This window comes from Sus scrofa, chromosome 10 (genome assembly GCF_054392235.1).
Source record: "Sus scrofa isolate SSC_HxYL_T2T_F1_AM1 chromosome 10, Sscrofa_HxYL_maternal_Yorkshire_Landrace_v2.0, whole genome shotgun sequence".
NCBI classification, from domain to species: Eukaryota; Metazoa; Chordata; class Mammalia; order Artiodactyla; family Suidae; genus Sus; species Sus scrofa.
In genome coordinates, this window is record NC_139392.1 from 1,366,028 (window position 1) to 1,381,740 (window position 15,713).

A 15,713-nucleotide genomic window follows, 5' to 3' on the forward strand; every position below is an offset into this window, starting at 1 on the left:
AGGTGTGAACTTGTTTCTTTATTAGTGGAATTTTACGTCTTTAGTAAGTTGTATAGATCTTCAGTAGGAAGCCAGGGTAGGATATGGCTCATTAATTCTCCATGTCCATTCTTATCTTCTTCTAGTGTGTCTTCCTGAACTTAGAGACTAAAAAGTCAAAACTGCTTTTTTTGTTGTTGTTGTTGTTCTATTTCCTACGGCTTCATTTGGAGAAGAGATACAATCCAGGCTAAGAAGCATTTGTTTGATATGTAGAAGGAATATTTAAGAAGGGGAGCCAACCAATGCTGATTATTTCTTCCAGCAAGCAAACCAGCATTTGGCTGGCGGGTTTCTAGGTCATCTGCAGTGACTCTGGATCACAGCAGTGACCACTGGTTCTTTTTCATTTGAAGACTTTATTTTTGGAGCAGTTTTAGGTTAACCACAATATTTACAGGAAGGTACAAAGATTTCTCTCTTATACTTCCTGCCCCCTACCCCACAGTCTTCCCTATTGTCAATGTCACACCACCAGCACCATTTCATGGAGGATGAACCTGCAGTGGACACATCATCATCACCCATGTTTCATCCTTTACCTTCGGTTTCACTCTTGATTTAGACATTCAGTGAGTTCTGATGAAAGTATAATGACGTATATCCAACATTATAATCTCAGAGTTATTTTCTTTTTTTAGTTATAGTTGATTTACAATGCTGTGTCAATTTCTGCTGTACAGAGTTATTTTCAAGGTCCTAAAAGTCCTCTGCAGTCTGTCTGTCCATCTTCCCCAACCCTGGCAACCACGGATCTCTCTCTTCCTTTTTTTTTTAATCTATTTATTTTTTATTTATTTTTTTAATTTCCCCAATACATTTTTTTTTCTACTGTACAGCATGGTGACCCAGTTACATATACAGGTATACATTTTTTTTCTCAAATTATCATGCTCCAGCTCTTTTGTGACCATTCATGCCTGAACTCATTAATTCTAGTGCTGGAACTTGATTCTCACTTCATCTGTTGATTTTTTAAGTCTTAAACTTTCCTGCATTAACTCTATTACTGCTCTTTACACCTGTAATATTTCTTTTTTCCCACCACCCATTTATACTGATACACTAAAGAAGAGCTCAAAGAATAGAAATTAATTGGAGAAAAATGTAAATCTCAAGTATGCAAGTATTGGGATCCCAAATTTAGCAAAATTCCTTCCCATCTAAACTTTGATGTAGTATAAGAAGAAACAATACATGAGACACCATGTCAGGAAGCTAAATGGCTATTCATTTCATGATTGCATATAAGCATGAATGGTTCTCCTTTGAATGAACTGCTGTTGTAAATACTACAGTCAATAACAAATTCTTTCTGTACACTACATTCAGACACAAGAAAGTACAGCAATAAAATATAATTTTTAAAAATGTAATTTCTCTAATAAAGTATTTCCATGTTTCCTATGACAAAATACTGTAATTATAAACTCTAGATGCCTTATTACTATCACACGTGAGGTGCATTCAGGAAGTGTTTTACATAATCTGAAAATCATTCTATTTCAATATGCCAACGTGCCTGCTCAGCTTTTGCAATTACAATGCTGGGAATCTAGCCCAAGAAAAAATTCTTAAATATAAGAAAAGCTTTATGCATTTCAATATACTTCCATTTTATTTATATTAATAGAAGTGGAGTTTATCCTTAAATACCCATACTTTGGTTAAGGAAGATGATGACCACTCTAAATTACAGAATCATTACTGTGAAATTGACATTCTGGGTGTATAAGAGATTGTCATTCTACATGGAATGACAAAAGAATGACAAATTGTATGAAAGAAAAAAATCTCATGCAGAAAGTGGGGAAAAGCATGATTTTAAGATATGTTTATTTTTTCTCATGTGAAATTGGCTAAATTATGTTAGTTTTTTTAGTAATCATTTTATTGACATCTAAATGTCATGAGAAAAGATGTAAGACTAAACATTACTGTACATTTGTCTCCGGCTTTCATGGAGTTTATAGTGTAGTTGGAAGAATGGATATAATTCAGGCCTTACCACAATTAATGTAACTTTGATAAACAGTCTGAGGGGTTGATATGTGCTGCAAGATTACAAACCAACTGAGGTGTACATATTCATGAATGCTAGAGAAGTCTTCAGGAAAACAAAAAATAGAAGGAGCGTGAAAGCATATCAGATTGGTGACTGAAAAAAATATAGGCGCATTCTACACCTCATTTCTAAACTATCATTCCATTACGCCACATGCGTTTAATTTCTAGGTTCAATCCACAGACTGCCCACTATTAACTTCTGGACGGCACCGACCATCAGTTCCATCTCCATGTGGTCCACAAGCAGAGTGCAGGGATCTCGCACTGCATGTAGCCGTCTACAACATGGGGATGAGACTTTCCAGAAATAGTCTAAAAAGGATGCAAATCCTGTGAAGGCGGATGTCACATGCTTTACCTTCCTCTTTGGACCAAGACAGCTTTTCTACACCATAAAAGATCTAGCAGAAACCCTCAGTATTTATTCACTGCAAAGGAGGGAGTAAGGAGAAGAGATTACCAGGGGACTTGAATTCTAATTTTACCACTTATTCTTTAACCTATGGAAAGTTAACATCGCCATTCTCAGGATTCTTGTGCATAAAATGTGAGTTATCAAACATTTACCTAGATGGGAGTCAGGATTTGGTAAAGTCTAAACCAGTAGCCAGATTACTCTGTATTAAAGTTCAAATGTCAAACTTTTGATATGGAGTATTCTCACAGGGTATAGCTTATAAGGTACACTTTAAAATTAGGAATGTTGGAAAAAATTAAAGCAAATTATCATTTAAGGGACTCCATTGCTAAAATGGCAGTAACAGAATTTATACATATGTATACAATAGAAATAGTCATAAGGGTAAAAATGATTTTATTAAGTTTTTCAGCACATAAGCTGTTATGTCTTTGTCCATACTGATTTATAAATAACGATAAAACATAAACATTAAAAAAAAAACCCAGTAGATGTATATAGTGCCAGATAAAGTTAAGTTAATTGAATCTGTAGGTCATAAAGAGTCAATGATTTGGAAAAAATATAGACATTTTTAAAAATGTAAATATGAAAGAGAAGAGACACGATGCTCCAAGAAGTTCTAGAAAGACAAAACCAAGAGAAAAGGAAAAGATTTATAAGATCGGAAGAGAAACCAGAGTAGGCACGCACCTCAAAGTTCACTGCAACACTATTTAGTGGCCAAGACATGGAAGCAGCCCAAATGTCCATCGACAGAGGAATGGATGAAGAAGTTGTGGTACATATATACAACGGAATGTTACTCACCCACTAGAAAAGAATGCAGTAATGCCATCTGTAGCGCCATGGATGGGTCTAGAGATTATCATCGCAAGTGAAGTAAGTCAGAATGAGAAAGACAGATAACATGCTATCACTTATACATTGAATCTAATAAAAATGGTACAAAACATATTCACAAAACAACAGGCTCAGCGACTTCAAAACCAAACTTATAGTTACTAAAGGGGAAACACTGTGGGGGGAGAAATGGAGGAAGGGATTGGGAGGTTGGGATTGGCATAGACATACTACTACATATTCAAAATCGATGAGTAACAGGGACCTACTACGCAGCCTGGGGAAATGTCTTCAATACTCTGTGATAGCCCATATGGAGAAAGAATCCGAAAGAGAGTGGATGTACATGCACATGCATGGCTGATTCACTTTGCTGTACCCCTGAAACTAACATAACATTTTAAATCACCTATGCTCAAATAAAGTTTATTTAAAATTTAAAGAAGTACTCTTAAAAAAGAGAGAGGAAAGGAGATAGGCCATATTCAAGGGCATGACGTCAAAGAATGATCCTGATTTTAAGGAAGTCAGGAGGTAGTAACAGGAGAACACTGGCATCTAGATCTGAATCACGGTCTCTTTTCGTCATAAATCAGATGCAGACTCCAGAGCAGACTCTAAAGGATTCGTGTCTATTTACCTGTTTACACGTAATGTGAATTGCAGTGTTCTCGGTCTCCTGGTCGTCTGACATCCATAGATAATTGGATTTTATTCTCTCATTTTGTGTTTTATCTGTTTTTTTTATAACTTTTATTTTTTAATAAAGTATAATTAATTTATAACGTTTCAGGTACATGGCAGAGTGATTCAATTTATACACACACATGCACACACACATACACACACACACTTTACAGATTCTTTTCCATTATAAATTATTACAAGAAACTGAATAGGCTCCTTATAGAAATTTCTCACCACAGCGGCCAGGGCAGGGAAAATACTAGATGAGCTTGGGGGCATTCAGTAGTGTCACAAAATAAAACAGTGCTTAAAAGGAGGAGAGGTATGATAAAGGACCTAGGAACCAACCTGAAAAAAGCTTCTAATGAGCAAAGCTGCAAATATGTGAGTAACAAAACACAGCACAAAATCATTTGCTTATATACCAAAGAATAAAATAAATAACTGTGGTAGGAGGACTGTGGCTCCTTTAATCTCTGTTGCCTGGAACACTTTATGTTACCTGGCAAAAAGAACTTTGCAGATATAATTAAGGTTATGAAACTTAAAATAAGGGGATTATCCTCAGTTCCCCAGATAGGCCCAATCTAATCACTTGAGCCCTTAACAGCAGATTTCTATCCATCAGGGCTCAGTGAGAGAGATGCAGCACAGAGGGAGGCAGAGGGAGGTAGAGAAGAGATTCAAAGCATGAGATGGCCTGCCCATCCTTTCTGGCTTGGAAATGGACTGTCAGTCTGCAGAAGCTGGTGGTTTCTAGATGCAGAGAAGGATGCCTGGCTGAAATCCAGCAAGTACACTTCAGGCCCACAACTGCGCATAAATGAATCCTTCCAACAACATGAGTGAACTTGGAAGTGACTCTAGAAAATTATTCAGCGCTGTGTATACCTGTTTCTGCCTCGTGGGTCTTAGAGCAGGGCAACTGGCTGAGCTACAGTCTGCCCAGACTCTGACACATGGGAACTGTAAGATGATAAATGGATGTTGTTGTTAAGTCGCTAAATGCAATATCTTTAAAAACACAATAGAAAGCTAAATCCACGAATCCATCCCATTTAAATAAAGGACAGATCTTTCTTAGGAAACAATTTAAAATAACAAATGAAGAAGAAATGTGGGAAATAGAAAATCACCATGAGAATACCACAATAATCACTGTAGGCAAGGCCAATGATGAATGATAAAATGTGTGAACAAATATTTAAGGAGAAACAGTATATCTGCATAGTCTCAAAGTATCTCTCCCAATAGAGATATTAATTTCAGTGGTGAATTTGAACACATCAAAATATTATTTAATTATTCCATTACCAGGATTTAGAGCTTAATTTCCTCTCCTTTTGAGTATGGGAAAGTAAGTATTATATTTCTATTTTTGTTTATTTAAAATAATATACGATAAATATAATAAAAGAACCACACTTCCACTAAGGCTGGACAGAACATCAAAGGTCCCAGACCACAGAAACATATATATAAAAAACAATGGGCTGCAGTCTTACTGTCATTTGGTAAAATTAGGGCCAGCAATTCTCCTAGAATTTGGAATAGTTTTATTGCTAAGTAAATAGATCAAAAACATATCAAAGACATCTGAAATCACATACACTGGCAGTTGCTGGTGTAAGCAACTGAAAATTTATTGCACACCATGAATCATGATATATTAGTATCAAAGAGAACTGTGAGCTGTGATGAATTGAGATGAGCAACAAGAAAAACAGGATAATGTCAAGGTTAAGGTAGAGTTGATGAAAAATGTATTAAATAACAACTGTATATGGCAGAGGTTTCATAAAACAAATAAGCACGTGCACAGCTGGTTATAATACAGGATAACTAATAGCAGTGGCATGTAAGCCACAAAATTCAAAATATTCAGGCAAATAAATAAGGCTCAGCAGTCTATTCATTTTTCTTGCCTCTGGAAGAGTTACCTCCACTTGAGGACTCAGCTTAGAGTTCTCAGTGGGATTAATCTCTCAGGTGACGTTTCACTGAACCTTGAAGATAAATGATGACAGAAAAAAAATAAACACTATTCTTTGATGGGGAGTGAAATAAACACATAAACCCTAAGAAAACAACAAAGAAGAATAATGTGTAGAAATTAGTTTCAGCCATCAAAATTGGGTTGGTTTAATCACTATATTAAAGGAAAATTAAAGTTGTTCCATCAAACATTGCAAAGCTCAAATGAAATAATATAGAAACATAAGCATGGAAACTTCCCTCATTTTTTAAAATGAGGTTTCAAATATAAAATATTCTTTTTATTAATGAGATGTCCATATTAATAATTTATTGAACTGTGAGCATACTGTACTATTCAGAAACACAAATCCATTGCTTCAATGGAGAAGTAAATTCTCAAGAGTGTATTGGGGGAATTTTGCTGGCAACTAATTAGATTCATGGTCACTTAACAACCTCTGTAAGTCAGCTGGGTGCGGAAGCCTCTTAGTTAAGTGCTGAGAAAGTACCTGTGAGGAGAGTTAAGATAAACAAGTACTTACTCAAGGCGCTGATTCATACAGTGCATGAGAGTGAACTCAGTCGTGGTGGAGATAATCAGCCAAGAAAACAGCGAAAAGTCAAGGCTCAAGAAGGTCTTACACATTCAAATCACCTCCTCCACAGACTGAGCTACAGTTAGATTGCTAGGTGGCAAAACAACTGTTTTGAGGTCAGAGCTGAGATATGATTTACCTTCATTTATTCATTTATAAAGTTTAATAGCCAGAAGTTTGAGAAAATATTATAGTATAAAGGCAAAGACATATTCACCTTAAAAAATATATTGATATACATTTTTTGAGCAATTCAAAATTTTTAATTTCAAAAATACCAACCTCTGCAAAGGACAATGGTTAAGAATTCATTTAAAGAAAACTGGGGCATTCTTGTTGTAGCTCAGCAGTTAACAAACCCAACTAGGATCCATGCGAATGTGGGTTCGATCCCTGGCCTCATTCAGTGGGTTGAGGATATGGTTTGCCCCGAGCTCTGGTGTAGGTCGCAGACATGGCTCAGATCCTGTGTTGCTGTGGCTGTGGTATAGGCCAGCAGTTACAGCTCCAATTCAACCCCTAGCCTGAAGACTTGCGCAGGTGAGGCCCTAAAAAAAAAAAAAAAGAAAAAACTGTATCATAGTATAGTTGACTTACAATGTTTTGCTCCTTCCAAGTGTACAGCAGAGTGCATCAGTCATAGCTATATACATTCTTTTTCAGATTCTTTCCCAATCGTTTGTTACACAATATTGAGATTTCCCTCTGCTATACAGTAGGCCCTTGATATTTACCTATTTTTTGCATAGTAGTATGTAAGAGTAATCCTCAACTCCTAATTTATCCTTCTGCCAACATTTTCCCCTATTAAAAATTCGGAATTGCTCAAAAAATGTATATCAGTAAATAAACTCCTGTTTATTTTACAATAAAGCTGCATGAGATGTTTGTATATTTTGGAGATTAATCCCTTGTCATTTCCTTCATCTGCAAAGATTTTCTATTTTCTGGGTTGCCTTTTCATATTTTATAGTTTCCTTTGTTGTGCAAAAGCTTTTAAGTTAAATCAGGTTTTATTTTTGTTTTTAATTACTCTAGGAGGTGAATCCAAAATGATATTGCTAGAGTTCCCATCATGGCTCAGCAGAAACAAATCTGACTAGTATCCATGAGGTACGATCACTGGCCTAGCTCAGGAGGTTAAGGATCCTTCACTGTCATGAGCTGTGGTGTTGGTCGGAGACGTGGCTCAGATCCTGTGTTGCTGTAGCTGTGGTGTAGGCTGGCAGCCATAGCTCCAATTTGACCCCTAGCCTAGGAACCTCCTCCAAATGCCATGAGTGCACCCCCCCCCCAAAAAAAAGATATTGCTGAGATTTATGACAGAGAATGTTGTGCCTATGTTTTTACGGTATTTGGTCTAACATTTAGGTCTTTAATCTGTGTTGAGTTTAAGACTTTTATTTTTTCTACTATACTTCACAATGTTCTATCAGTTTCTGCTGCACAGCAAAGTGACAGTCATATATATTTATCTAGATAGATAGACACACATCCTTTCTCTGACATTAACCTCCATCATGTTGCATCACATGTGACTAGGTATAGCAACCTGTGCTCTACAGCAAGATCTCATTGCTTATCCATTCCAAAGGCAAGAGCAGGCATCTATTAACCCCAAACTACCAGTCCATCCCACGCTCTCCCCCTCCCCTTGGCAACCACAAGTCTGTCCTCCAAGTCCATGAGTTTCTTTCTTTTCTGTAGATAGGTTCGTTTGTGCTGAATATTAGATTCCAGATATAAGTGATATCATATGGTATTTGTCTTTCTGTTTCTGACTTAATTTACTTAGTATGAGAGTCTCTAGTTCCATATGATGTTGCCGCAAAGGGCATTATTTTGTTCTTTTCTGTGGCTGAGGAGTATTCCATTGTGTATATATACACCACCCTTCTTAATCCATTCATCTGGAGATGGACATTTAAGCTGTTTCCATCTCTTGGCTATTGTGAATAGTGCTTCATTGAACGTATGGGTGCATGTGTCTTTTTCAAGGAAAGTTTTGTCCAAGATATGTGCTCAGGAGTGGAACTGCTGGGTCATATGGTAGCTTTATATTTAGTTTTTTGCAGCTCCTCCATACCGTCTTCCATACTGGTTGTACAAATTTACATTCCCACCAACAGTGAAGGAGGGTACCATTTTCTCCACACCCTCTGTAGCATTTGATATTTGCCAGACAAAACAGACTTTAAAATGAAGGCTATAAGAAAAGATGAAGGACAATATATAATGATAAAAGGATCCATTCAAGAAGAGGATATTACTATCAAAAAATAGAAAAAAGTCAATAAAACCATGAGCTGTTTCCTTGAAAGGGTAAACAATTGATAAATCTCTGCCCAGATTCACCAAGAGAAGGAACTCGAATAAACAAAATAAAAAGTGAAAAAGGAGAAATATATATGGATACTGCAGAAATAGAAAAAAAATAAGAGAATACTATAAACAATTTTTATGTCAACAAATTTGATAACCTAGAAAAAATGGACAACTTTCTAGAGAATTACAGCCCACCAAAATGGAATCAAGAATAGATCAACTGAACTTACCAATCACTAGAAATGAAATTGAATATGTAATAAAAACACTCCTTACAAACAAAAGTCCAGGACCAGATGGCTTTACAGGTGAATTCTACCAAACATACACAGAAGAACTTATACCCATCTTTCTTAAAATTTTCCAAAAGGTTGAAGAAGGAATACTCCCAAAGACATTCCATGAAGCCACCATCAACCTCATACCAAAACCAGACAAAGATACTACTAAAAAAGAAAGTTACAGGCCAGTATCTTTAATGAATATAGACACAAAAATTCTCTACAAAATTTAGCCAACTGAATCCAGCAACATATTAAAAAGCTCATACACCAGAACCAAGTAGGGTTCATCACAGGTTCACAAGGATGGTTCAACATATGCAAATCAATCAATATAATACACCACATTAATGAATGAAAAGTCAAAAACCACATGATCATCTCAGTAGAAGCAGAAAAGGCATTTGACAAAATCTAACATCCATTCATGATAAAAACTCTTAATCAAGTGGGTATAGAGGGAACATATCTTAACATAATCAAAATCATTGAGGTCAAACCCACAGTCAATGTAACACTCAATGGAGAAAAGCTGAAAGCCTTCCCGCTAAAATATGGAACAAGACAAGGATGCTCACTGTCATCACTTTCATCAGTTTATTTTTGTGTATGGTGTTAGAGAATCATTCTTTTACAGGCAGCTGTCTACTTTTCCCAGCATCACTTACTGGAGAGACTGTCTTCTCCACTGTAGATTCTTGCCTTATTTTGTTATAGATTAGTTGACCAAAAGTGAGTGGGTTCATGATTGGGCTTTATAGCCTGTTCCACTGATCTAGGTTTGGTTTTGTGTCAGTTCCATACTGTATTGATTATTGTGGCTTTGTAGTATAGTCTGGAGCCAGGGGGCCTGATTCCTCACTTTCTGCTTTTCTTTTTCAAGACTGATTTGGCTACTCAGGATCTCTTGTGTTTTCACACCAACTCAAAATTTTTTGGTTTTAGTTCTATGAAAAATGCCATTGGTAATGTGATAGGAGATTTCACTGAATTTGTAGATTACCTTGGGTAGTATAGTCATTTTGACAATATTAACACTTTCAATCCAAGAGCATGGGATACATGTCCATATGTTTGTGCTGTCGCCAATTTCTTTTACCCACATTTCATACTTTTCAGAGTACAGATCTTTTGCCTCTTTAGGTAGGTTTATTCCTACTTATTTTAATACTTTTGATATGATAATTAATGGGATTGTGTCCTTAATTTCTCTGATGTTTTGTTACTACATAGGAATGCAAGAAATTTCTGTGTATTAATTTGGTATCCTGCAACTTTACTGAAGTCATTGATGAGTCAGTCCTAGCAGTTTTCTGGTAGCATCATTGGGATTCTCTATGTATAGTATCATGTCATCTGCAAACAGCGACTGTTTCACTTCTTTTCCAATTTTGATCCATGTATTTCTTTTTCTTTTCTGACTGCTGTGGCTAGGAATTTCAATACTTCATTGAATAAAAGCAGTGAGAATTGGACACTCTTGTCTTATTCCTGAATTTAATGGAAATACTTTCAGGTTTTCACCACTGAGAATGATGTTAGCCATTGGCTTTTCATATATGGCTAAAAATTAATTTCACTAATACAAATTCAAATAGCCAAAATTCTACCTTTTTTATTAGTGACCATTCTATTTGTACTATATAGTTTAAAATTTATAGTGTTTGATGAAGTTTATTCCTTTCTTGTTTTCCTTCTTTTTTAGGGCTGTGCCTGTGGCATATGGAAGTTCCTGGCATTAAGGGTTGAATCAGAGCTGCAGCTGCCAGCCCACACCACAGCCACAGCAATGTCAGATCCAAGTCACATCTGTGACTTACACCACCACTCATGGAAACATGTGGTCTAAACCCACTGAGTGAGGAAGGTATTGAACGCCCCTCCTCATCGGCACTATGCCAGGTTCTTAACCCAGTGAACCACAAAGGGAACGCCATGAAGTTTATTTTTAATTGTTGTACTTAAGAATAAAAACACACAATATTCCATTTATACCTACTTATTTTAAAGTGATTTTTCTTCTAATATTTGAGAAGTGTGAGCTATTCATTGGTATACACAATTATCTAAGAAAATCTTATACTTTCCCCTTTTAAGAAATGAAGTATTAAGAACAAAATTCTTCTGTTTAGCTCTGTTGACACTCAGATTGACTCATATTAAAAGGTCACAATAAAATAATCTATATTAAATAAAAATAAAGTAATTATTATGTAGGCAAACTGCCACAATTTTTGGCTGAATGCATTTTTAGCAGTTGGAATTTACATCCTTTGAAATCTACACATGATTTGTTTGGTTAATTGATTTTTTACATTCTTCCAGATTTATATTTATTTATCTATTCATGTAATGCAAATGATGGACAGCTCATGAAAAGAACATTTAGACTTTGCCTAGTTACTATGAATAAAAATAAGTTCAGGATAGATGATTAAATCTTTGAAACATAAAATATCTTTCTGATCACGGAACGTAATTCCTTAGCAAATTTTAGAGGTTAAAATGTTAGTCCTAATAATCCACAAGTGAACTGGAAATTCATATTTCACTGACTCAAAACTATACAGTATGACCAAAAGTCTCAACTTAAAATGCCAGATGTATAACATATTCCTTCAAGTTAAGTAAAAGTATAAATATTGAAAACACAGTTATTTCTGAACAGCCATGTCAATTTTTCACATTTTTTTTCCAGAGAATAATGTCAATGTGAAATATATCAATCAAGGTTTATATCAGAAAATTAATTTTTTTAAAGTTATTTAAATAATTTGCATTTAAAAAATTACATGAAAGTAAGTGGGATACTTTAAAAGTCTTGAATGTAAGGACAAATTAAAACATGATATATTCTGCACAAAAATTACAATAAAATTTTACAGCACAATGTAGCATTAATGTTGATATATGAATTATAACTCATCTCTCATGTTAAATGAAGGAAAAATAAATTTCGATACGTGTTAGATGTCTTGAGAGTTATAATGTCTTTATGAAAAGAGTAAATGTTATTAGAGTTAACAAAGATTACATTTCGGAGTTCCCCTTGTGGCTCAGTGGCAGCAAATCTGACTAGTGTCCATGAGGATGTAGGTTCGATCTCTGGCCTGTTCAATCCCTGGCCTCTCTCAGTGGGCTACTCGACTTAGCTGTGAACTGTGGTGTAGGTCACAGATGAAGTTCAGTTCCTGTGTTGGTATGGTTATGGCATAAGCCAGCAACTGCAGCTCACATGAGACACCCAGCTTGGGATCTTCCATATGCCACACATGTGGCCCGAAAATGCAAAACAAACAAAACACCCCCAAAACAAACAAAGATTATATTTCAAATCTGGTTAATAATATTGATGGGGATTAATAACTATTATTAGAAAATATATTATAGCTGCAACATGTATATGCCATATATCCCCATATTTTTATCATGATATATTCATAATTACATTGCTATGATTATAACAATACATGATATGTAGGCAAAAGACACAATCTGTATTGTATGCACATTATGATACAAGCTGTGGTTATAGTATAAGCCGTTTTCACATGGTATATAGGTGTAAAACTCATTGAACAGTAGATGTACTAAGTAATCAAGAGGACAGTCACAATGGTGTTGTCAGTACTGTTACTGTGAACCCTTTTCTGGATATTCCCCTACTCCCAGCATAACACACTGTCTTTTAAAATGTATATATAAACTTGTATTGTATTTAGTCAGGTAATACGTTTTATATAATATGCTCTGTTTTAAAACTCTTTTAAACTATGGTGGGAGCAAACCTTTTAGAGTTAAGATATTTCAGTAAATGTTCACCGATCACCCTGAAGCTCTTGATACCTTCAGTCTGTTTGACTGCGGCACCACAACAATGAAAATCACTGAAGTATTCTCTTCTGGGAGCTTCACTAACTAAAAGAAATAATGAGGCTTATCATTATAAAACATAAAGTCTTTATAAAACCAGTAGTTTTCAGCACTAGTTTATGGTCTACGGTAAGTTTTCCAGTGTTATGCACATTGTTCTCTTCATATATTTTTTGAATTATTAATGTCATATGGATATTTAACTAAATTTTATAAGTTTCACATATATTTTCTACTAATTATATATGAATTATACACACATACACAAATATTCTGGCATTTTCTTATGTCATCATTCCATATGTTGTTAATAAATATGAAAAATGTAGTGGTCAAAGTTTGTGAAGACAATTCTGAGACAATAAGACTGGGATATGGAAGTAAATTGTGAAAAAGAAAATGGGTTTCTCTCTACTAATATTACTTAAGTCCATCACTGTCATTACTGGATAACTGTCATCAGCTTTAACTAAGTGGTTAAATTGCTTCCATTGTAGAACACATTAATCTAACTTCCAAACAAATTTCAGGAGAGTACCAAAGAAAGAAAATCTAGCAGTAATTATCATAAAATACATACAAAGATTTTATACAAAAATTATAAATTACATGTTAAAGTACATCAAAGGAGGCTCAATAAATGGAAAAGAGAAACAATGTTAAAAGTTTAGCAGGCAATAATACTAAGATGTCAAATCTTTTGCAGCTAGATCATCAATTCAAAGTGACCTCAATCAAAATTATAGCATCTTTTGGGTAGAGCATCAAAATTTATTTCTAAGATATATCTGGTAAAAATCCAAAAGTGAATAAAAATATGATTGTGAACAAGCTATTAGATAGCCACACATTTTAATAAGGCTGTGGCCAGAAAGATATATTATTAGTTAAGAATTACAAATGTAACACAGCACAGAATAGAGAGAGCTCATAAATACATTATCTGTGAATAAGCTTAAGTTACAGATAAACAGAGAAAAGATGAATTATTCAATAACAATGGAGGGGAAACTGATTTTCTACATGCGAAAAAACTAACCTCTTTCACACACCATATGCAGAGTAAACTGAATTTTATCTTAAATGTGAAAGTAAAATTTGAAACATTAGAAGATTTGACAAAATATTAAGCAGATATGGATGGAAAGAAGAATTCCTTAAGAGACCAATTCAAGTCATAAGGGAATTTGTGTGTGTGTGTGTGTGCTTCTTTGGGCCACAACCACAGCCCATGGAAGTTCCCAGGCTAGGAGTTGGACGGGATCTACAGGTATACCCACACCACAGCCACAGCAACTCAGGATCCGAGCCATGTCTGCAACCTATACTACAGCTCAAGGCACCACTGGATCCTCAATCCAGTGAGGAAAGAAAAAACAGTGGATAAATTATGGCACAAGTGATCCTATCTACAAAACAGAAACAGACTCATGGACATGAAGAACAGACCTGTGCTTGTCTGGGGGAAGGTATAGCAAGTGGGATGGACTGGGAGTTCGGGGTTAGTATAAGTAAACTATTATCTTTAGAATGCATAAGCAGTGAGGTCCTGCCCTACAGCACAGAAAAAAGTTCTAGACAAAGTTCTCAATGCTATTCAGCAGGATCTCCTTGTAAATCTATTCTAAGTTGTGTCTGATTAGCCCAAGCTCCCGATCCCTCCCACTCCCTCCCCTCCCATCAGGCAGCCACAAGTCTTTTCTCCAAGTCCATGATTTTCTTTTCTGAGGAGATGTTCATTTGTGCTGGATATCAGATTCCAGTTATAAGTGATATCATATGGTATTTGCCTTTGTCTTTCTGGCTCATTTCACTCAGGATGAGAGTCTCTAGTTCCATCCATGTTGCTGCAAATGGCATGATGTCCTTCTTTTTTATGGCTGAGTAGTATTCCATTGTGTATATATACCACGTCTTCCTAATCCAATCATCTTTGATAGACATTTGGGTTGTTTCCATGTCCTGGCTATTGTGAATAGTGCTGCAATGAACATGCGGGGGCATGTGTCTCTTTTAAGTAGAGTTTTGTCAGGATAGATGCCCAAGAGTGGGATTGTGGGGTCATATGGAAGTTCTATGTATAGATTTCTAAGGTATCTCCAAACTGTTCTCCATAGTGGCTATACCATAAACTGAGTACTTTTTTTTTGTAGGAAAGTAGAGAAAATGTCTTTTAGTTCATTTAGCTGATTAAACAAAGAGGAATCTAATTAAATCCAAAGAAGTAGATTCTTGGTGGCAAAATATTCTAAGAGCTCATTGGCTAATTGAAAGTAATTTGTATCATTATCCCAGAAACTGCAGTACTGTGCACAACAAACCTGGGAGAGCAGTCTGAGAAGTAATATCGCAGATACTGAATTGTGAGTTATGTGTATATCCAGAAAATGTAAATCTATAGGCTGAGATTGAGAGTGGGTAAATATTGGCAACTATGCTGAGGAACTTAATTTAATTGCCATATATTGACCGATGCATTTCCTGTTTCCTCCAGTGGTCTTCAGCTTGACTACATGTCCTCAAAGATTTTTTTTTTTTAAAAAAAGAAAAATGCATGGAACAATGAAGTATAAAGGATACTATCTTGAGTAAGCACATGCTATATTT

General features: G+C 35.4%; 1 protein-coding gene across 1 annotated transcript in view; it reads right to left on the reverse strand.

Annotated features, from left to right (window-relative positions):
- Positions 1 to 2,905: 2,905 nt before the first annotated feature.
- Positions 2,906 to 15,713, reverse strand: part of LOC146398751 (uncharacterized) — a 40,216-nt gene continuing 27,408 nt past the window's right edge. Inside the window, exon 4 of the mRNA XM_084980967.1 lies at positions 2,906 to 7,175. The gene's annotated coding sequence lies outside the window, so the exon portion shown is untranslated. The remainder of the gene's footprint in view (positions 7,176 to 15,713) is intronic.